The sequence below is a fragment of the Elephas maximus genome, chromosome 12, assembly GCF_024166365.1.
Source record: "Elephas maximus indicus isolate mEleMax1 chromosome 12, mEleMax1 primary haplotype, whole genome shotgun sequence".
NCBI classification, from domain to species: Eukaryota; Metazoa; Chordata; class Mammalia; order Proboscidea; family Elephantidae; genus Elephas; species Elephas maximus.
Genome location: NC_064830.1, coordinates 104,914,029 through 104,935,298, shown reverse-complemented (window position 1 = coordinate 104,935,298; position 21,270 = coordinate 104,914,029). Strand labels below are relative to the sequence as shown.

At 47.4% G+C, this 21,270-nt stretch overlaps 1 protein-coding gene across 1 annotated transcript in view; it reads left to right on the top strand.

Annotated features, from left to right (window-relative positions):
• Positions 1-21,270, top strand: part of GALNT17 (polypeptide N-acetylgalactosaminyltransferase 17) — a 542,269-nt gene that overhangs the window by 253,690 nt on the left and 267,309 nt on the right. The window lies entirely within an intron of this gene.

The following is a 21,270-nucleotide window of genomic DNA, read 5'->3' as shown; positions in this document are numbered from 1 at the left end:
ACTGGCTTCATTTGCTTCCTGCAAATATCAAGATTAACAAAGAAATTCATTGATCCCGTCTTGCCTGCTGAAGCTGGTGCGTCGGCCTTGGGGGACGACAGCACGCTTGGCTCTGGACTCGGATGAAGGCTTGCTGTTGCCTGCGTTGATGGCCGCCGTTGCTGATTTAGTTGCATGTCTCTTGTCAAAAGTGTTTCTGGAAAACAAATCTGTTTATGTATATTTTTACAGGAAACGCTCCCCCCAGCCCTTCCCCAGTAACAGCCTTCTCAGTGAACTGTGTGGGAAACGTGGCCCACTGGTGGCTGTTGGAAGGGCCACTCAGGTCTTAACGCAGACGCCAGAGCCCAGCTGTTTGCTGTTGGAAAAATCTCAGCCACTCTGGCCTCTCCATCCGGGCAAGAGGCCTTGAGCAAGTTGCTATCTAAGCTTCTTTCTATTTCTAACGTGTTAATTTACTCAGTAACCCATATTTTTAGAGTACACATGACATGCCCTGGATGGCACAAAAAACAAACAAGGCCTGTTATTGTCCAGTCGATTTCAATTCACGGCGACCGCACGTGTTACAGAGCAGAACTGCTCCACAGGGGTTTGGCTGTAATCCGTAACGAAGTGGATCGCCAGGCCTTTCTTCTGCAGTGCCACGGGTTGGGTTTGAACTGACAACCTTTATGTTCTTAGTCGAGTACAAACCACTTGTGCCATTGCACCAGGAACCGGGAAGTACAGTGGTGACTGGGAGGCAAAGTCCTTGTCCTCACAGCAGGGTAACCATTTGCAAACACACCTTATGCCCCGGCCACTCTCTAGAGACCACCAGTCAATGCCAGCTGTCACGTAGACACTTTCTCTGGACAGCCCTACCACCTGCATTCCCTTCAAGCCAGACCTGTGGGTCTGCTCTCTTGTCCCCAGGTAAGACTTCCCCTCTTGGCTCCATTCTCTGACTTCAGTCCCAGCCTCCTCTTGTTCTCTGTCCCAGGCCTGACCCTCCACCCAGAGCAGCTAAGTGACTTGCCCACAGCCAGTGAGTGGCAGACTAGGGGTTCAGCCTGGCTATAAAGCCTGGGCTCTAAACCTTTATGACTCAAAGTGTGATCCAGGTACCAGTGGCCTCCTCTCACCTGGGAGCTTGTTAGAAACACAGAATCTCGGACCTCGCTCGAAACCTACTGAATCAGGATCTGCATTTTAACAAGATTCTCTGCTGACCCATATGTAAGTTCAAGTCTTGGAAGCTCTGCCTGGGACCAGCACACTCTCCAGCCTCCCAGGAAGCTTCATTCTTCTCACATTCTGGACCAAGCCCCCGAGACACTGCACAGCTGCGTCCCCAGGTGAGGAGGTAGCCCTCATACATCTGCTGTGCTGCTGGTGGCCAGGCCTCCTGTACGGCAGGCAGAGTGAGGAAGAACCATCTTTGGACTCAGCCCTCTGCTTCAGGAGGGTCCCACAGCCATCAAGACAGCTGAGAGGAGCCTTACCTGGGGCTGGGGCTGCTTTCCTTCTGGCTGTTTAAGCCAGGCTGTTTCCCCATTTTCATACACTGGTCGGCCCAGTTGTTGAGCTGGGTGTTCTGAAAACGGGATGCAAACTCTTGATTCGATATGCTCATTCTTAGCTCCTCAGTTTTGGCAACCTGCCTCCCTCTCATCCTCGCATTTCAGACCTTGGCACTCCTGTGCAGTGTTTTTCTTCTCCTGCTCTAAGCGTCTTGGATGAAGCTTCTTACCCTAGCCCTGGTCCTCATAGGCCCCAGCACCCTCCATCAACAAACATCCCAGCCAGGCCCAGCCCAGCCCCTCTTCCGTAGGTGACTGTGTGGGGGTGGAATTCCAAATATACCATTATTATTTGGCTAAATAGTGACATGCTCTTATAAACATTTTATTTAAACAGTGTTGAAGGTAGAATATTGTACGGAATTTTCCAGATACATTACTAAACATTTTTCATTAAAATCCACTGGCAATTACTCAGGAAGCCATTTTAAAATGCACACTTATGCACGCACGCGCGCACACACACACACACACAGTCTGGAAGTAAAATGTCTTAGGAAGAAAAGAGTTAGCTGTCAGGACACTCATTTTTAAAGCCATTACTTTGCCAGCTAGACCTTAACACGCTCCCTGCCTGTAGCCAAGCGTGCTGGCTGAGCCAGAAACAAGATTCTTACAGGATGTAGGGGCGCAGGACCAGAGGGACTTGTTTGCTGGGGCCGAGTGCCAAGTGAAGAGTCCTCTGTTTTAACCTACGTCCCTCCTCCTTTCTTTCCCTGCACTCCCAGATTTCTGGAAGCAATTATAGTCTTAGTTCACTATGTCTCTCATTCCCACCACTACTCATCATGGTATGTCTAGTGCTTTGGTGAACATTATAGTGAAATTTACAGATGTCACCTATGATTTCCTGTCAGATCTAATAGATCTTTAGTCTTTTTTTACATTAAAGAAAGTATGCAGATTGTATGTGAGTGTATTATTGGTGAATTATGGCCAGAATTCGGCTCACTGACTTTGGACACATCATCAGGGAAGACCAATTGCTAGAAAAGGATATCACGGTAGGTAAAGTAGAGGGTCAGCAAAAACGAGGGAACTCCTCAGTGAGATGGATTGGCACAGTAGCCACAACAGTGGACCCAAACATACCAGTGATCAGCGGGATGGCACAAGATGGGGCAGCGTTTTGTTCTGTTATACATAAGGTCGCCGTGAGTTGGAGCCAACTCAACAGCAACTAGCGACAATCTAGAAAAATCCTTCTTTAAGCTCCACCTCCAAATTTCACTCTTCTTAGCAAAGGTGTTTGGTATATATCCCTCTGACATTTCCTATGCTGAATATGCTGGGCGTGCCCATTTTGAATTTTTAAAGATTCTGCTAACTTCCTCTGCGAAGGACTTTGCCTGTTTATGCTTCAACCGATAGTATATAAACGTGTCTTTTCTACAGTTGACGACACTGTATAAGTCTTTAATTTTTTTGCCAATCTGAAGGCTAAAAAACATGTTTCTTTATACTTCTTGGCTGCATTTCCCTGACTACTGTAGAGGTTGATTGTCTATTCACATATTTATTGGATATTTTCGTTTCTCCTCTTGATATCTGAGAGAGATTTGTTAATATCTCTCACTATGGTTGTGAATTTGTTTTTCTCCTTGAATTTCCTGTACATTTGGCTTTGTGTATTTTCAAACAATGTTTTTAGGACATACATTCATGCTTATTTAATTTTTGTAATTAATATCATTTATCAATAAAAAATATCCCTCTTTGACCCTGAATCCCTTTGTATCTCTTTTTTAAAACTGTGGCGGTAATCTTATTGATCTTCCCTCTTGCCTCCCTTTTCTGAGCCTTCTTCCTCATTGCCTTCAGAGTATCTTTTCAAAACGTAGATTTGGTTCTAGCTGGGTCTTATCAGGAAACCCTGGTGGTGTAGGGGTTAAGCGCTACGGCTGTTAACCAAAAGGTCGGCAGTTTGAATCTACCAGGTGCTCCTCGGAGACTCTATGGGACAGTTCTACTCTGTCCTGTTAGGGTCACTATGAGTCAGAATCAACTCAATGGCAACAGGTTTTTTTTTTTGGGGGGGGGGTTCTTGTCATGAAGATGAGCTGATGAAGGGTGGGCCCAAAGGGCATGTATGGAAACCCTAAGCCCCAATTGGCTGGCCAAGGGTTTTTCTTTGTGTGTGGAGTGAAAGGTGGCACTTCTCCTGCTGGGCCACCATCATGGCTCGTGGCCCACTGGCCTTTGGTATAGGCAGAGCTGCCCTTCTCTTTGACATGTTTGTGGAGCCAGAGTGGTGTGTGGGTGGGTACCCCAGAGCTATTCGGGTTTGCCAAGAAGAGGTGAGGCCAGGTTAGGGTAAAGCTCCTAATGCCTGAGCCAACTGGAAAATTGAAAATCGGATTTGGCAAGTTGCCAGCCTCTTTTGATTGTTCCTACTGGCTGTGGGTTGAGTCCACCAGCTCCTCCTAAATGTAACTGTGGGGCTTATCCCCATTCCACTTGGGGCTTTATCTTCAGGATGAAATGCTTCACCCACAGATACGATTACTTGAACTGAAGAACACATTTCCTGCCAATTATGCAGTGAGTTACATAGAACAAACTGTCATTGTTCCTTAGGTAAGATGTGGTGAAGGAGCAGCCGTGGTTCATTGGTAGAATACTCACCTTCTGTCCTGGATTAAACTGCGTCCTCACCGCCCCCCCCCCCCCAAATATGTGTCAGCTTCTTTAGGCCATGATTCCCAGTATTGTGTGGTTGTCCTCCATTTTGTGATTGTAATTTTATGTTGAGAGGATTAGGGTGGGATTGTTATACCACCCTTACTTAGGTCATCTCCCTGATCCAGTGTAAAGGGAGCTTCCCTGGGGTGTGGCCTGTACACCTTTTCTCTCTCAAGAGAGGTCAGGGAAGCAAGCAGAGAGTGGGGGACCTCATACCACCAAGAAAACAGCACCAGGAGCAGGGCCTGCACCACTTTTATCTCTCAAGAGATGAAAGAAAAGGGAAGCAAGGAGAGAGTTGGGGACCTCATACCAGCAAGAAAGCAGCACCAGGAGGAGAGCGCACCCTTTGGACATGGGGTCCCTGTGCCTGAGAAGCTCCTCGACCAGGGGAAGGTTGAGGACAAGGACCTTCCTCCGGAGCCGACACAGAGAAAGCATTCCCGTGAAGACGCCACCCTGGATTTGGACTTGTAACCTACCAGACGGTGAGAAAATAAATTTCTCTTTGTTAAAGCCATCCACTTGTCGTATTTCTGTTACGGCAACACTAGATAACTAAGATACCTTCTGTGCGGGAGACGTAGGTTCAGTTCCTGGCCAGTGCACCTCATACCGCAGCCACCACCTGTCTGTCATCGGAGGCTTGCGTGTTGCTAGGATGCTGAACAGGTTTCAGTGGAGCTTCCAGATTAAGATGGACTAGGAAGAAAGGCCTGGCGATCTACATCTGAAAATCAGCCAATATAAACCGTATGGATCAAAACCTTCTGACCTGCAGCTGATCATGGATGGTGCCAGACCAGGCAGCATTTCGTCCTGTTGTGCATGGGGTGGCCCTGAGGTGGGGGGCAGCTCGGCAGCTGCAAACAAGAACAACAATGTGGTCAAGGAAGTACCTTTTATTATGGTCTTTATTCAGGGCGGGGTAGGTAGGTCTGGTCAACAGGCTGAGGGAGATCCCCCTTGAGAACCAGAGCACTGGAAACCACAAGTGGAATTGAAGTATTGGAACCAATCATGAATGACTTTGAAGAATGTCTCTATAGATTCTGAATTGCTCAGGGCCAGAAAAAAACAAAAACAAACCCGTTGCTGTCTAGTTGATTCCGACGCTTGGAGACCCCATGTGTTACAGAGTAGAACCGCTCCGTACGGTTTTCTTGGCTGTGATCTCTATGGAAGCACAGCATGAGGCCTTTCTTCTGAGGCGCTGCTGCGTGGATTCAAACCGCCAACCTTTTAGTAATCAAGTGCAAACCGTCTGCACCACCCAAGGACCTTCAGGGCCAAAAGGGGAGAGACACAGTTTCTGGAGCAGCCTGTGGATCAGATGAACTGGCATGTGAGGAGGTAGAAGGCCACCCTGGCCGTCTTGCATAGGCTGCTTGGACAGGGAATGTTCACGCTGCGTCCTCTTTGACGGCCTGGAGCTCTGCCTCTGAGCCTGCGTCTTTGCCGGACATGAAGGGACGCTGCTCTTTGCTTTGGACACAGGCCCAGTGCAGCCATGTCACTCTCCTGTTTAATCCCCTTTGACATCCTGCCTTCCTACTCCTGGAGGATGAAGCCTGCATTTTATAAACTGGCTTCGGAATACCGGTCGGCCGCTGTTTTCTTTTCTTCACCCCAACACTGCCTTCTGTACCTTTCTTTTCCTTGGCAATGCAGCGTACATTTTTCCTTCTCTATGTCTGCACAGCCTATCCATTCTGCCTAAAGAGTTTTTCCCGTCCTCCCCTCTCCCTTCGCAGGCCCTCACCTGGAAATTACCTACGCCTGCTTCCTGGCCCAGATCAAATGTTACCTCCACTGCGGAACGGTCCCTGGTTCCCCATCAATCTCCCTGCAGGCAGAAATGAGCTTCCAGGGTATTCTGTACAAACCCCTCATGACGTTTAGCATTCCGTATCATAATTGTAATTTACGTATCTTTTTCTCTTATGGAGCTGTGAGCGCTTCCAGGACAACAGTGACTTTTTAAAATTTTTGTATCCTCATCACTTTTCTAGGTCCATAATTGATGTTTCAAGTTGGTAAATGTCACGGTCAAGCTGATGTTGCCGGATGTTATAGGTATGCTTGTCCTTTGATGTGTTAAAAATGAAGACACAAGGTTTATTTAAAAATAGATACAAGATTGTCTTAGTTACCCACTGCTTGCCGTGACAGAAATACCACAAGTGGGTGTCTTTAAAGAACAGAGATTTATGGTCTCACTGTTTGAGAGGCTAAAAGTCCAAATGAGGGTCTTGCCCGTTTTGATTCCTTCTGTGAGCCTCTCCTAGGTTCTGGTGTCTGCCGGCCGTCCTTGGCATTCCTTGGTGTCTGTCTTCACCCGTGTGTGTTTCTGTGTCTGTTCTGTTCTTTTTGTCACTCAGAAGTGATTAGATTTAGGATCCTCTTCCTCTGGTCTGACCTCATTAACATAACAGAAGAAAGCCTGTATTTCCAAACAGGGTCATGTGTATAGGTACAGGGGCTAGGATTTCAACACGCACTTTGGCGGACACAATTCAATCTGTACAAAGACCCAAGTTAAAATTGAGGGGTGGGCACCACCTCCCGTCAGTGATGAACATTGAATCATATTTATAATACTCAGGTTCCTGCGAGTTTTCTCTCTCCTGGCTCTTGCCAGTGGGCTGAAAAAATTTGGAATTAAATAAAGTCACCATCCCCCAGCAAGGTGAGCTTCTTGTCCAGTGATTGAATGTCGCCACTTTAGGCAGCCATAAGAGATACCTCTGGAGGGGACCCAGTTTTCCAACCATCACAGGCCCTTCAATAATCCTTAAAATTTCAGAACTATGTAGCCCTAAAATGACCAGATTTAATGGTCTGGCTGAGACTGGAGGAACCCCAAAAGATATGGCCCCCGGACTCTCTGTTAACCCAGAACCAGAACGGTTCCCAAAGCCAACTCTTCAGACAAAGATTAGACTGGACTATAAGGCATTAAATGATAGTTGTGAAGAGTGTGCTTCTTAGTTCAAGTAGATACAGGAGACTAAATGGGTAGCTCCTGTTTGGAGGCGAGATGAGAAGGCAGAAAGGGACAGGAGCTGGTTGAATGGACACACAAAACCCGGGGTGGAAAGGAGGAGTGTGCTGTCAAATTATAGGGAAAGCAACTAGGAACACATAACAATGTGTGTATAAATTTTTATAAGATAAAATAACCTGAGCTGTAAACTTCCACCTAAAGCACAATAAAAAAATTAAAAAAGAATTTCAGGACCACGCAGCCAAGCATATCACTGTTTGCACCACCTGGGGATCCTATGTGCTCCACTGTTGTTGTTAGGTGCCGTCGAGTCAGTTCCGACTCAAAGTGACCCCTCTGCACAACAGAGCGAAACACTGTCCGGTCTTGCACCACCCTTACAATCGTTGTTATGCTTGAGCCCATCGTTGCAGCCACTGTGTCAATCCACTTCATTGAGGGTCTTCTGCTTTTCCGCTGACCCTGTACTTTACCAAGCAGGATGTCCTTCTCCAAAGACAGATCCCTCCTGACAACATGTCAGAAGTATGTAAGATGCAGTCTCGCCATCCTTGCTTCTAAGGAGCGTTCTGGTTGTACTTCTTCCAAGACAGGTTTGTTCGTTCTTTTGGCAGTCCACGGTATATTCAATGTTCTTCGCCAACACCACAATTCAAAGGCGTCAGTTCTTCTTCAGTCTCCCTTATTCATTGTCCAGCTTTCACATGCATATGATACAATTGAAAATACCATGGCTTGGGTCAGGTGCACCTTAGTCTTCAAGGTGATATTCCTGCTTTTCAACACTTTGAAGAGGTCCTTTGCAGCAGATTTACCCAATGCAATGCGTCTTTTGATTTCTTGACTGCTGCTTCTCTGGGTGTTGATTGTGGATCCAAGTAAAATGAAATCCTTGACAACTTCAGTCTTTTCTCCATTTATCATGATGTTGCTTATTGTTCCAGTTGTGAGGATTTTTGTTTTCTTTATGTTGAGGTGTAATCCATACTGAAGGCTGTGCTCTTTGATCTTCATTAGTAACTGCTTCAAGTCTTCTTCACTTTCAGCAAGCAAGGTTGTGTCATCTGCACAATGCAGGTTGTTAATGAGTCTACTTCCAATTCTTATGCCCGTTCTTCATATATTCCAGCTTCTTGGATTATTTGCTCAGCATACAGATTAAATAGGTATGGTGAAAGGATACAACCCTGACACGCACCTTTTCTGACTTTAAACCACCCAATATCCCCTTGTTCTGTCTGAACAACTGCCTCTCGATCTATGTACAGGTTCCTCATGAGCACAATTAAGTGTTCTGGAATTCCCATTCTTCGCAGTGTTATCCATAGTTTGTTATGATCCACACAGTCGAATGCCTTTGCATAGTCAATAAAACACAGGTAAACATCCTTCTGGTATTTTCTGCTTTCGGCCAGGATCCATCTGACATCAGCAGTGATACCCCTGGTTCCACGTCCTCTCCTGAAACCGGCCTGAATTTCTGGTAGTTCCCTGTCGATATACTGCTGCAGCCACTTTTGAATGATCTTCAGCAAAATTTTGCTTGTGTGTGATATTGATGATATTGTTTGGTAATTCTGCATTCGGTTGGATCACCTTTCTTGGGAATAGGCATAAATATGGATCTCTCCAGTCAGTTGGCCAGGATGCTGTCTTCCATATTTCTTGGCACAGATGAGTGAGCACTTCCAGCACTGCATCCATTTGTTGAAACATCTCAAATGGTATTCCATCAATTCCTGGAGCCTTGTTTTTTGCCGGTGCCATCAGTGCAGCTTGGATTTCTTCCTTCAGTACCTTCAGTACCTGATCACATGCTACCGCTTGAAATGGTCGAATGTCCATTAGTTCTTTTTGGTATAATGACTTCGTGGATTCCTTCATTGTCTGTGTGCACCACACAACCCTGGAGTAGAATGTCTTTTCTCTGTTTTATTTATTATTGTATTTAACAAATATTTATTGAGTATCTGTAGTGGGCCAGGCCTAGCATAGGGAGATCAACCAAAGAGACGTGGTCCCTGTCCCTATGGAACTTATGGGCTAGAGATGAGAGAGAAGGGTAAGTGCTGGGGTCAAGGGATTCATAGAAAGATTTATTGCCACCGTGGGCTCTTTGCTTGCATGTTTGCTACCATTTCTGTATCTCACATGTAAGAAATTGAGTCAACATGGCAGTCTCCAAATTAGTATGAGGTCTGACCAGATAGGAGTTTACCAGCTGGAGGAAGGTTGAAAAGAATGGAAACTCATGAATTATTTGACATGTCTGAGGGATGTCACAAGGGACAGGGAGAATTTGACAGTACTCTGAGAACCCATGGAAATGGAGTTTAAAGATGATTGAAAATTTTCTTTTCAGGCCATTCTACCTCAGAGACATTCTCCTATATGTCCTGGAGTTTGCAGTTGATCACAAAAGTTACTAGGTTGTTTTATAAATGCCTGTTCATAGATGAGCCCAGATCCCCGCAAGACCAATTGACAGCTCATCTTCTTTATAAAATGCTCAGCCTTGGGTTCACGTTTTGCACGACATTTATAATTGTAAATGGTAGTTCCGTAACCTTCAGAAGTTGGTCTACAGCTGTAGCCAACTTGGATGATGTTAGACGAAATTAGGAGGCCCTGAGTGTTGTAAATGGTTAAGGTGCTCCTCTGCTCACTGAAAGGCCCACCCAGAGGCATCTTGGAAGAAAAGTCTGATGACCTACTTCCAATAAAGCAGACTTTGAAAATCCTATGGCGCACAGTTCTACTCAGACACACATGGGGTCGCCATGGGTCGGAATCAACTCGAAGGGTTTTTTTTTTTTTAGTACTTTCATTTTGAGTTTCTTAAGCTCTTTTAAAGCCACGTGTTGGCTAACAGAGAAGGCCTGTGCAATTGAAGTGATTGATTTTGTGTTTAATATACAACCTCATCATTTAATAGCTTCTGGGTAGAAAGAAAAGTTGGAGGCCCACGTTAGTGGCGTTCATACTTGTTGTCTAGAATGGATATGTCAGATCCAACCATGTTGTCTTTCTGCACATCTGCATTTGGAAAGTTAAGACAGTTGTGATCGCAATTTCAACTCAGCGTTCTGTTACTGACTGTGGCATCAGAGGACCCGGTGGGGTGACATGGTGTGTCTCTTATTCATGCCAACTGATGTCATGCCCACGTGAAAATCTAAGGGCTTTTAGTTAAGCATTGCAGTGCCCTTTAATTCTGCAGTATTGTTCTATCATCCATGAATTAATCTCAACTGTGTTTTTCTGTGTTGTATTTGCTCATTGTAAAAAAATAAGAATAGAAAGAGTAGAAAGAAGCAAGGAAAATTATTTGTAATTTCACCATCTAGAGGCAAAATGACATTTCATTGCTGTTTTGATTTGAATTTCTTTTGTTACTAGTCGGGCTCTACCTATTTTCGTATGTTTGTTAGTCATTTACAGCTCTTGTCCTCTGAACTGTGTGTTTGTGTTCTTTGCTTATCTAATTATGTTCTCTGGGTTTTCATTATTGAATAGTATCAGATCTTTTATAATTATTGCAAATGATTTTTGCAGTTTGCTATTGTCTTTTTATTATTTTCGAGGCGCAGAAGCTTGCAATTATTAAACAGTTGCTTTTCAGCTTATAAATTCTTCAGTATTCAGTGTTTATATGAATATTCACTTACGTTTTTATTTTATTTTCCTTAGGTTTAGAGTTCTAGGTGTAGCTACTTTATGTGAAGTGTATTTTGAAGTGTTTTTTAAAGGGAGTCACTTTTTCCCTGATAGACTATAGTCCCAACACCATTTATTGAATAATTCTTTCCTTACCCTTTGGTTTCTGGTACCTTCTTTGCATATACCAAATTCTCTAAGAGAAGATCTGTTTCTGGTTTCTTGGCTCATTTTTGCTTGTCAGTCTGCTTGTTCTAGGGCCGTGCTGATTGAATTATCATAGCTATATATTGGATTTTAACATCATATATGTGTCTATTTTTCCTTAATTCTCTTTTCACCTCAGAGGTTTTTTTTTTTTTTTTTAACTTATTCATATCCATCTAGTCTTTCAGGTCCAATGTTGAAATCATTTGTCTTGCGCTAAAACTAGTTCCATAGAAATCTTTTAGAAAGTAACATTTATAGTATTTTTTAAGTTGTAAAGTAATACATGTTTAGTGTAGACAATTGGAGGGAGGCCACACTGAAGTATAAAGGAATAATAGAAGATGTCAAAAATCTCTCCACTCAGGGAAAGAGTGTGCTGTCTCATTAGGGGAAGAGCAGCTAGGAGTATATAGCAAGGTGTGTATAGGATTTTGTATGAGAGATTGGCTTGGTTTGCAGGCTTTCACTTAAAGCACAATAAAAATTAAAAAAAAAAAAATCTTTCCACTCAGAGCCTCCTTGATAAATAATTCCTTCTTTTTTTCAGAAGCTAAGACAACAGGTTTTGGGGTCAAGTAGATTGGGGTTTAATATCTAGCTCTGCTTATCACGCACATGACTTTGGGCAAGTTGCTCTGAGCCTCAGTTTTCTCATCTACAAAATGGGAATATGTATATTATTGGCTCATTGTGAAAAGTGGTGAAACTACGTATGCACTATAAAGTTGTAAGCATAGGGCCTGGCACATGGTGGGGCTGACAGATGCAGGTGTGCCCTGCTAGAGGTCAGCTTTCCGTCTTGCTTCTTCCATCTCCCCTGGGACCAGTGGGCTAGCCCAGTGCTTCTCTTGGGAATGGTGGAGGGCAAGAGAACCCCTCTTGAGGCTCAGGCTTGAAGCTGGTGCACGGCGCTGAGGCCTCATTCTACTGGTCAGAGCAAGCCGTCTGGCCAAGCCCAGATCCAAGTGGTGGGGCATAGAGTCTGCCTGTTTAGTGGGGAAAATTATAAAGTCACATGGCAGAGGACGTGTTTACAGGGAGGGGTGAAGGATTGGAGCCATTGATGTATTTTGCCAACTGTAGAAAGGAGCCCTGGTGGCACAACAGTTAAGCGCTCAGCTGTTAACGGAAAGGTTAGTGGTTCAGACTCATCCAGTGGCTCCGAGGGAGAAAACACTGACGATTGATCTGCTTCCATAAAGATTACAGCCAAGAGGACCTCATGGGGCAGTTCAGCTCGGTCACATGGAGTTGCTGTGAGTCAGAGCTGACTCGACAACACCCAACAACGGTAAATAAACCAAAAAAAGAACCCCCTCCCCCAAAAAACCCAATTGCCTTTGAGTTGTTTCTTAGTCACGGTAACCTCAAGCGTTTCAGAGTAGAGCTACACCCGCAGGGTTTTCAGCGACTGCGGCCTTTCAGAAGCAGATCACCGAGCTTTCCTTTTGAGGCGCGTCCAGGTGGATTGGAACTACCAACCTTTCAGTTCGTAGCTGAGCGCTTAACTGTTTTCACCATCTAGGGACCCCACACGGAGCATAAGAGGATCTGCTAAATGGTTCTAGAAGTTTCAGGAGAGGGAGGTCGACTAAGGTAGACAGGGCCAGGTTAGGACAAAGCCGGGTCTGCAGGGGCTGGTGTGTTGGGGGAGAGAAAACCTTCAGGGAAGAGATTCTGGGTGGAGATAACAATAATAAAAATAAAGATGGAGTGGCGGCCCAGACGTGGGAATAAACAGACGTGTTTCCAGGGTCAGCGTCAGTGAAAAGACGGGCTTGACTGGCCAGTTCAGCCAGAACACTAAAAAGAAAAACAGCTATTTTGGTAATAAATCTTTCATTTCTGTGCTGAAGTTACGGGATAACAACCTTTAGAAGCAGACTGAAGCTCTGTCACGGACTGGGGAAGCCAGGTTTGGGCTGAGAGTAAAGGGTTTTATGACCTTCAGTTTCCACGAAGAATCCTACTGGCCACAGTTTGGAGCTGCGGGGCCTTGAAATACGACTGTTTATTGTTTTTTTGCATCATTTTTTGCATCATTTCCTAATGTCTTTTTGCTCTTCCTGTAGCAGTCGGGGCTGTCTCCTCTCATTCCACTCACCTTATAAAGGTTAAAGGAGAAACCCTGTGTGTGAATTGTTTGGCCAGCATTCCCTTACGTCTTAAGCTTGCTAAGGCTTTTTTCATGCTGGCCTGAAACTGTCTGCATTAATTTACCCTTAATTGTTTTCAGAAATTCAGTTTCTGAGCCATTGCTTAATAAAATTCTAGGTTTTTTTTTTTTTTTATCTCCAGTTGTAAGCAGCAAGATAAGCTACATCACACCCTGACAGATTCATGTACTGACCTGAGAACCAGAAGGGTGCCCCCCGATGTGTGCATGGGTCTCTGTGTGCACGTGCACGTGTGTGTGTGCTCGTGCACTTGTGTGTGGGTGTCTTCCCTTTCCGTTAGAGAAAGCAGGGCTGTGCAAAGCAAGGAACTGTGGTCAGAATGGAGAGTTAAAAAAGGCATATCCACCGCTTTTGCTTAAAAAGGCTTCTAAAGGTAGAGGGAGGCAAGCTGGGTGTCTTTGCCCATGTTGGGGCCCACTGTTCCTCCTTGAGATTGGTATATCTGCCACCTGGCCAAGGGAGAGCTGAGCCTCCTGGACTTTCTGTCCTTGAAATGTAACTCTTCATGACTCAGAGAAAAAGCCTTCCTAGGGGGCATGGAGAATCAAAAATGCCTTGGAGAACATTCCAGAATAAATGTTTATGGGAACCTGGCTGGCACTGAAGGCATGGAAGGTTTGTTGAGCCCACAGTGTTTGGAAGTTTTGTTGAGCCCACAGTGTTTGAAAACAGAGGCGGAGCCAGCCGCTGGCCAGACTTGGCAGGGGCTGGCACACTGAGGATGGTGCCCTCTGATGGTTGTCGTGTGGCCCAGTGCCTGGTTCATGCCCTCCTGCAGTGCCTCTGTGGGGCCAATGTTGTTGTTAACTGCTGTGGGGTCAGCCCTGACTCATGGCGAACCCACGTGCTACGTAATGTCATGCTGTCCAGTCCTGTACCTTCCCCATGAGTGGTTGCCCATGGGACGCTTGTTATGAATTAAGTTGTGTCCCCTAAATTATGTGTTGTAAAGCCATATCCCTATAAAACCCGTTACTGTGATGTCGATTCTGACTCACAGTGACCCTATAGGACAGAACGGAACTGCCCCATAGCGTTTCCAAGGAGCGGCTGGTAGATTCGAACTGCCAACCTTTTGGTTAGGAGCTGAGCTCTTAACCACTGCGCCACCAGGGTTCCTTATCCCTAACCTGTGGATATAATTTCATTTGGGAATAGAGATTTCTCTGTTATGTTAATGGGGCCATAGGAGTGTAGGTATGTCTTAAGCCAATCAATTTTAAGATATAAAAAGAGCAGATGAGGCACTGAAGCCACGCCAGATGGGGGAAGACAGACGCCACGCCACCTGAAGATCGCCAAGGAACCCAGTAACAGAAGCTGAGAAGAGACAAGGACCTTCCTCCAGAACTGACGGAGAAAGCCTTCTAGAGCCGGCACCCTGAATTCAGACTTCTAACCTCCTCAGCTGTGAGAAAACACATTTCTGTTCATTAAGGGCCCCCCCGCCCTGTGGTACTTCTGTTATAGCAACACTAAGAGACTAAGAACACCTCGTGGTAGGGTTTCAGTTGGCTGATTTTTAGAAGTAGCTCACCAGACCTTTCTTCCTGGTCCTTCTCAGTCTGGAAGCTCAGCTGAAACCTGTTCAGCGTCACAGCAACACTGACAGGTGGCGGCTGTGCAGGAGGTACGTTGGCCGGGAACTGAACCAGGTCTCCTTCATGGATGGCGAGAATTCTACCATTAAACCACCACTGCCCCCATTGGAAGCCAATGAGCAGTATGAATTCTTTACCCAGAAAGCCAACAAATACTCACTTACCCTCAACAGCATGCATTCAGTTTCTGGGGGTTTCCCTGGAGGCTCACTGGACCCCAAGATATGAACCCAAGCATGGAGCAGGCTGACTCTTGAGTCATAAAACTGGCCCCAGTAAGATGATAGATGGGACACACAGAGACTCAAACACCAGAGTAGGCAGTTTGTGGGGGTCACGGCTCTGTGTGGAACGGCAGAGCTCAACCGGGGGAAATGAGACCCTCAGCGAAGTGTGCATTTCCCCTGGAAGGACAGCCCCGAAAGAGGGGCCTCAGGCGTCTCAGCCGCTCTGCCCCTGCACCTCGTTCTGCAAGGTTTGCTGTTGCTAAAAATGGCCCTGCTCCTTCTTAGGACTCTAGGAAAGGCTTGCTGAAGAGGGAAGAGAGAGGGCTGGTTAATGCACTTGAGTCAAACTACTTTCAAAATTTGAGCCCTGATTAGTAAATCGAGGGAGACAGCAGGGAGGTTGTGTTCAGAATGGCGTCTTTTAAGTGTTGAGGTGCCATCGCCAGAGTTGTAATTGCAAGAAGAAATCAGTGATAACTTTGATCATTAGAAGAGCGAGGGAATAATCGAGAAGGAAGTAGGTTTCTCATTTGTTTGCTCAGTAACCATTTATCTGCCAAGCATTGTGCTAGTCTGGGGAAACTAAAGGAAATACGCGCCGCACTTACCACCACCGTCTGTCAGTCTGTCATACTGTGGTGACTTAGGGGTTGCTGTGATGCTGGAAGCTACACCACCAGATTTCAAACACCAGTGGGGTCATGCATGGTGGACAGGTTTTAGCGGAGCTTCCAGACAAAGACAGACAAGGAGGAAAGGCCTGGTGATTACTTCCAAAAATTAGCCAGTGAAAATCTTATGGATCACAACTTACTTCCTTTGTACATATCATCAGGAAAGAGCAACCGCCGGAGGAGGATGTCATGTTTGATGACACAGAGGGACAGCAGGGGCATGGGGGAACTTAGGTGAGATAGATTGGCACAGTTGCCACAACAATGGACTCCAACATGCTGGGATTGTGAGGATGACACAGGACGGGGCAACGTTTCAGTTTGTTGTACATGAGGCCCTGAGTTGGAGCTGACTCGATGACAACTAACAACAACATGAGAGGTCGGAGTGGACATACCCAGCAGGAAGCTGAAGCTTGAGTGGACGTCTAGACTAAAGATGTGGGTTTGGAAGTTACTAGCATTCAGGTAAGAGTTGCAGCTGTAGACTTGAACGAGGTCACCGAGGAGGAGTGTATGAAGTGAGAATAGCAGAGGGCAGAAGAAGGAGCTCCGAGGAGTTTGGGAATTTAGAGGACTAGCAGCCTGTCAGCCAGACAGAAGGAGTGGCCAGGACAGGTCCCCTGGGAGGAAAGTCAGTGGTGGGGGTCGGGGAATAGAGAGTGTCTCAGGATCCCAGAGTCAACAGTGTCTATCCGCAGAGGGGCAGCAATGTCAAATACTGCAGAAATGAGCCCACTGAGTTGAGGTAGGGAAGTGTCTGTTGATTCTGGCCACTGAGGGGTTTTAGCAGAACAGGATGGATGTTGCTGTTCTTAGCTGCTGTCAGGTTGGCCCCCAACTCATGGCGACCCCATGCACGACAGAATGAAACATGGCTCAGTCCTGTGCCATCCCCGTGATCGGTTTCGAACTAGATCATTGTGATTGATAGCGTTTTCATTGGCCGATTTTCTAAACTATATCGCCAGGCCTTTCTTCCTAGTCCATCTCAGTCTGGAATCTCTGCGGACACCTCTGCTGTAAAGCTCAGCATTATAACAACATGCAAGCCTGCGCTGAAAGCCAGATAGTGGCTACGCGTGAGGTGCACTGGCTGGGAACCGAACTCAGGTATGGGGATGGAAGTCAGAAATTCCATTTGATGCAAATGGTTAACGCAGTCAGCTGCTAATCAAAAGTTTGGTGTTTCAAGTCCAGCCAGAGGCTCCTTAGAAGTAAGGTCTGGAGAGCTACTTTTGAAAAATCAGCCACCGAAAACCCTGTGGGGCTCAGTGCCACTCTGACGCACACGAAGTCAGCATGAGCCGGAGACAAGTAGATGACATCTGGTTTTTTATTTTGGGGTTTTTTTTTTTTTTTTTTTTGGAATGATGATGAAAATGGAGACTCTAGAAAAGGAAGAAGCTCCTGCCTGAGACACTGCCTGAAAGGGCAATCGCAGGAGTCCTCGGTTCCCACACCTCCAGTAGCAGTGGAAAGAGTGACGGGGAACGTGTGTCTGTCCCCAAGCCCCAGGCCATAACTTCTCGTTTTCTCCTTGGACGGCGGCTGCCCTCGAGATAGTCAGGTGGTGTTTTCTGACTGAAACTTCCTGTTCGGTCTGACTCCTGCGATTGCGCCTTTTTGTTTCCCTCCACTTGCCTTCCGGCGCCCAGGGGACGGGGGGGCAGTGAGTGGCCGAGAGGACCGGGCACTGATAGAGCAGGACTCTGCTGTCTGTGCCAAAGAAGCTTTAGTGACAAGCTCCCTAATGCGTGTTCTTGGAGACTCTGAAGATGAGAAGAATTCAACCCGCTATGAATTCTCAGTGCTGTTCAGCCTCTCAACAAGCTTAAAAGGTATTCTTCTGGAAGAAAAAAGAAGGGAACCCAATGCCTTCCGTGTGTTCAGGCGTGCTGTGGTTGCTGCTCTCCCCTGCGTCCTTGGCCAAGGTGGTCAGATCCGGCCCTCAGATCAGCTCACCTGTCCCCTGTGCTCTGTCCCCTTGGCTCATCCATTATGTGTGCTGTTGGGACGTCCAGGTGGCACTTGGCATTCACCGCCTCGCTTTGCACACTGCCTTGTTAGTCCTGTTGAACATGCTTCACTGTCACGTCCTGGAGCTCTCATGGCAGGATTCGTGTTCAGGTAGTGCATGGTAACTGCTCCCTGCCCCTGGCTGGGGCAGACGTTGGAGTCAGAGACCTATGGACGTCTTTGCAACTGGGGGCCAAAGTAGAGGTGAGCAGCCATGAAGGTCCTGCTGATCGCCCGGGCAGTGATGGGCAAGGTGAGCCCAATGATACTGGAAACCCAGAGAAGCCCTGAGAGGGGACCAGGGAGTTAGGTCTGGAGCTCAGGTCCGAGGGCGCCTGCCTGGGCTGGCCCTGATCTCCCCCTGAGTGCTCGCACAGGCGCAGCCTTCATACTGGCCGTTTGCTTTTGACCTGTGCAGAGGTGAGGCTCCCCTGAGCTGGCCTGGCACAGGGCCGCAGAGCTGCAGGGCGCCTTAGTAGCAGGACTTTGCTTCTGCCCTGTGCAGACAGAGGTGGGGCTCCCCTCAGCCAGCCTGGCACAGGGCCGCAGAGCTGCAGGGCGCCTTAGTAGCAGGACCTTTGCAACGGGCTGCCGTGGCCCGGGGCAGGGCTGCTCTCTCTGCCTGGGTCCTTCAGTTAAGGGGCTTCTGCTGGCACCCCAGGGTGGGGGGAACACCACCCCAGGATCCCTGCTCAGACTCACAGCCTGATGCTAGGAGCTGTGCCTTTGTTCCCACCATCCACATCAGGGCAGGTGGGGCTAGCTTCTGCCCATCCACTGAAGGGAATTTACCTGCCTGGCCTGGTGCAGGAATTCAACCTGTACTTTGCCCCAGCAGGCCAAGGATGTGGTGCTGCTGGCCATGAAGAACAGGCTCCTAGGTGAGTATTTAGTGCAGAGGTGAGGAAGCTGAGGCTTAGGCCTATAAAACAACAAATACTGCGTGATGCAATTCACTGTCAAAGCACCCTTGCCCCTTTTCACACTCAGCCATACCTCTAAGTTGTGTGATTTAGGTCAAGCGACTTCACTTCTCTGGGCCCCTACTTACTCATCTGTGAAACGGGAACGATAATACTGCCTACCGCATAAGGTTGTTGTGAGGATTAAATAAGACAATACAGTATATGGAAGCTTCCAGCCATTTCTGGCACATAACCAGTAATCACTTGATTCCGACTCCTCGTGACCCCATGTGTGTCAGAGTAGAACTGTGCTCTGTGGGGTTTTTAATGGCCGGTGTTCTGAAAGGAGATTACCAGGCCTTTCTTCTGAGGCGCCCCAGGTGGACTCAAACCTCCAACCTTTTGGTTAGCAGCCAAGCACTTAACCGTTTGCACCACTCGTAGACTTAGTTGCAAGGGTCTGAAGCAGAAACTATTAAAACAAAGGACCAAAGAACCCAGCTCCGAGCAGATGGGTGTGTAGCGTGGGTGGCATATGCCCACGTACATATGCCCGTGAATAACGGGCTGAGAAATGCAGCTGACCCCCCACCAGGCCCAGGGTGACTGCTGGCCTCTGGCCTAGGGGGCTTGGAGGGACCCTCTGGGTGCCCTCCCCCGAGGGATCACCACGTAGTAAATGAGATGATTCCTGCTGACTGTCGCGAGCCCGTCAATAACCATTCTAAGCTCAGTGGCAGTCCCCAGAAGTGAATTTACAGCTGCGTGGTAAAAATGAGGCTGCGTGATCAATGACTCCCTGAGCAGCCTCCTCCAGGAGACACAACGTATATTGTAACAAAACTTTATTTTCTTCCGAAAATTGCCTACATGATTAATACGGCCCGACACAGCCCAAGCTGCTCGGCATAAAAAACAGCCGTCTTTGTCTCTCGCTCTTCAGCACTGTTCCTGTTCCCCTTGCATTGTGCTGTGTGTTGTGTAAGCTCACACAAGAAGAAGAATGTGTTAACGTGCACATCTCTGTGTACCGTTAGGTTTCTGCTGGGTGTTTCCGATATGGCTTGGACTGAGCCTAGAATAAAATTCCCCAGGGCTGCCTGGTTGTGTTGAGGTGCTGCTCCGACTGGTGTGAATTCATGTCTTACATCACTGGAGCCCCAGACCCTTGGGAGGGCCAAAGCTTTCTGGTCCTGGATGAACAGGGTTCGTCTCTTTAATCTCCATCTCCAGGGGTATGGGTGTTGCTGGATATTATTAGGAGGGAGGTCCACTTGGGCAGGCAGTCCCATCTTCTACCCCCAGGGAGATTCTAGGAACACTGTAAGAGGGGTTAGGGTGTGTTGAGTAGGAGGTAGCATCTCTGGGTAATGCTGATGATTAAGCACTGGACTACTAGCCTAAAGGTCGGCAATTTGAACCCACCCAGAGGTGCCCCGGAAGACAGGCTTGGCGATCGGCTTCTGAAAGGTCACAGCCTTGGAAGCCCAATGGGGCAGTTCTTCTCTGATGCACATGGGGTCGCCATGCCTCAGAATCAACTCAAAAGCAGCTAACAACAACGACACAGGCAGAAGACCTCCTTCCGTTGTGAGGTCGTTTGCATGTGTGTTGAATGTCCTCTTCTAGACCGTAAGCTCTGTGAGAGCCGGCGCCTCCAGTGCACTGTGGGGTACGTAGTAGGTTCAGTAGACATCTGGAGTTCCCCAGAAACAGACCTGAAAACAAAGGTTTGGGTGCAGGCAGTTTATTTGGCCACCACCCATCTGTCTGTCTGTCACACTGTAGTGGCTTGCATGTTGCTTAGATGCTGGCAGTTTTGCCACAGGTACATCAAATACCAGTGGGGTCACACATCGTGGACAGGTTTCAGTGGAGCTTCCAGACAGACTAGGAAGAAAGGCCAGGTGATTGATTTCTGAAAATTAGCCAGTGAAAACCCTATGGATCACAACAGAAGATTGTCTGATATAGTGCTAGAAGATGAGCCCCTTAGGTTGGAAGATGCTTCAAATACACAGCGGCCACAAGAGTAGACTCGAGCATACTGACGGTCACAAAGCTAGCACAGGACTGGGCAATAGTTGTTCTGTTGTCCATGAGGTCACCGTGAGTTAGAGCAGATCGACAGTAACTAATAACAACAGTAGAGTCTATTTGGGAGGCAAGGAGAACACCTGCAGGAGGGTGAGGAAGTAAGACTGAGAAGGGAGGGGTCCCCAACAGGGTATGTTGTGTCGATCACTACCGTGGGTAGCTAGAGCCGAATCCCACTGGACACACCCTGGGAGCCAGTGTGAGCCCTACTCCGAGTTCATCCAGGCTGAGGGAGCTGGGGCACCTCATACACCAACTCCCAGCAATCTTTGGGTGAGAGCTGTTGGGAATGGGCTAATTGCCTCCTAAGGTGGCAGCAAAGTAGGCTCCCGGCAAGGGAACCCAAGTGCTAGGAATCGGAAGTCAGGCAGGTGTGCAGGGAAGCGTGGGTGAGCCAGGAGACACCTGTGCGTGCAAGACTGATGCTTCCCCATTCCATTGGGGTTGTA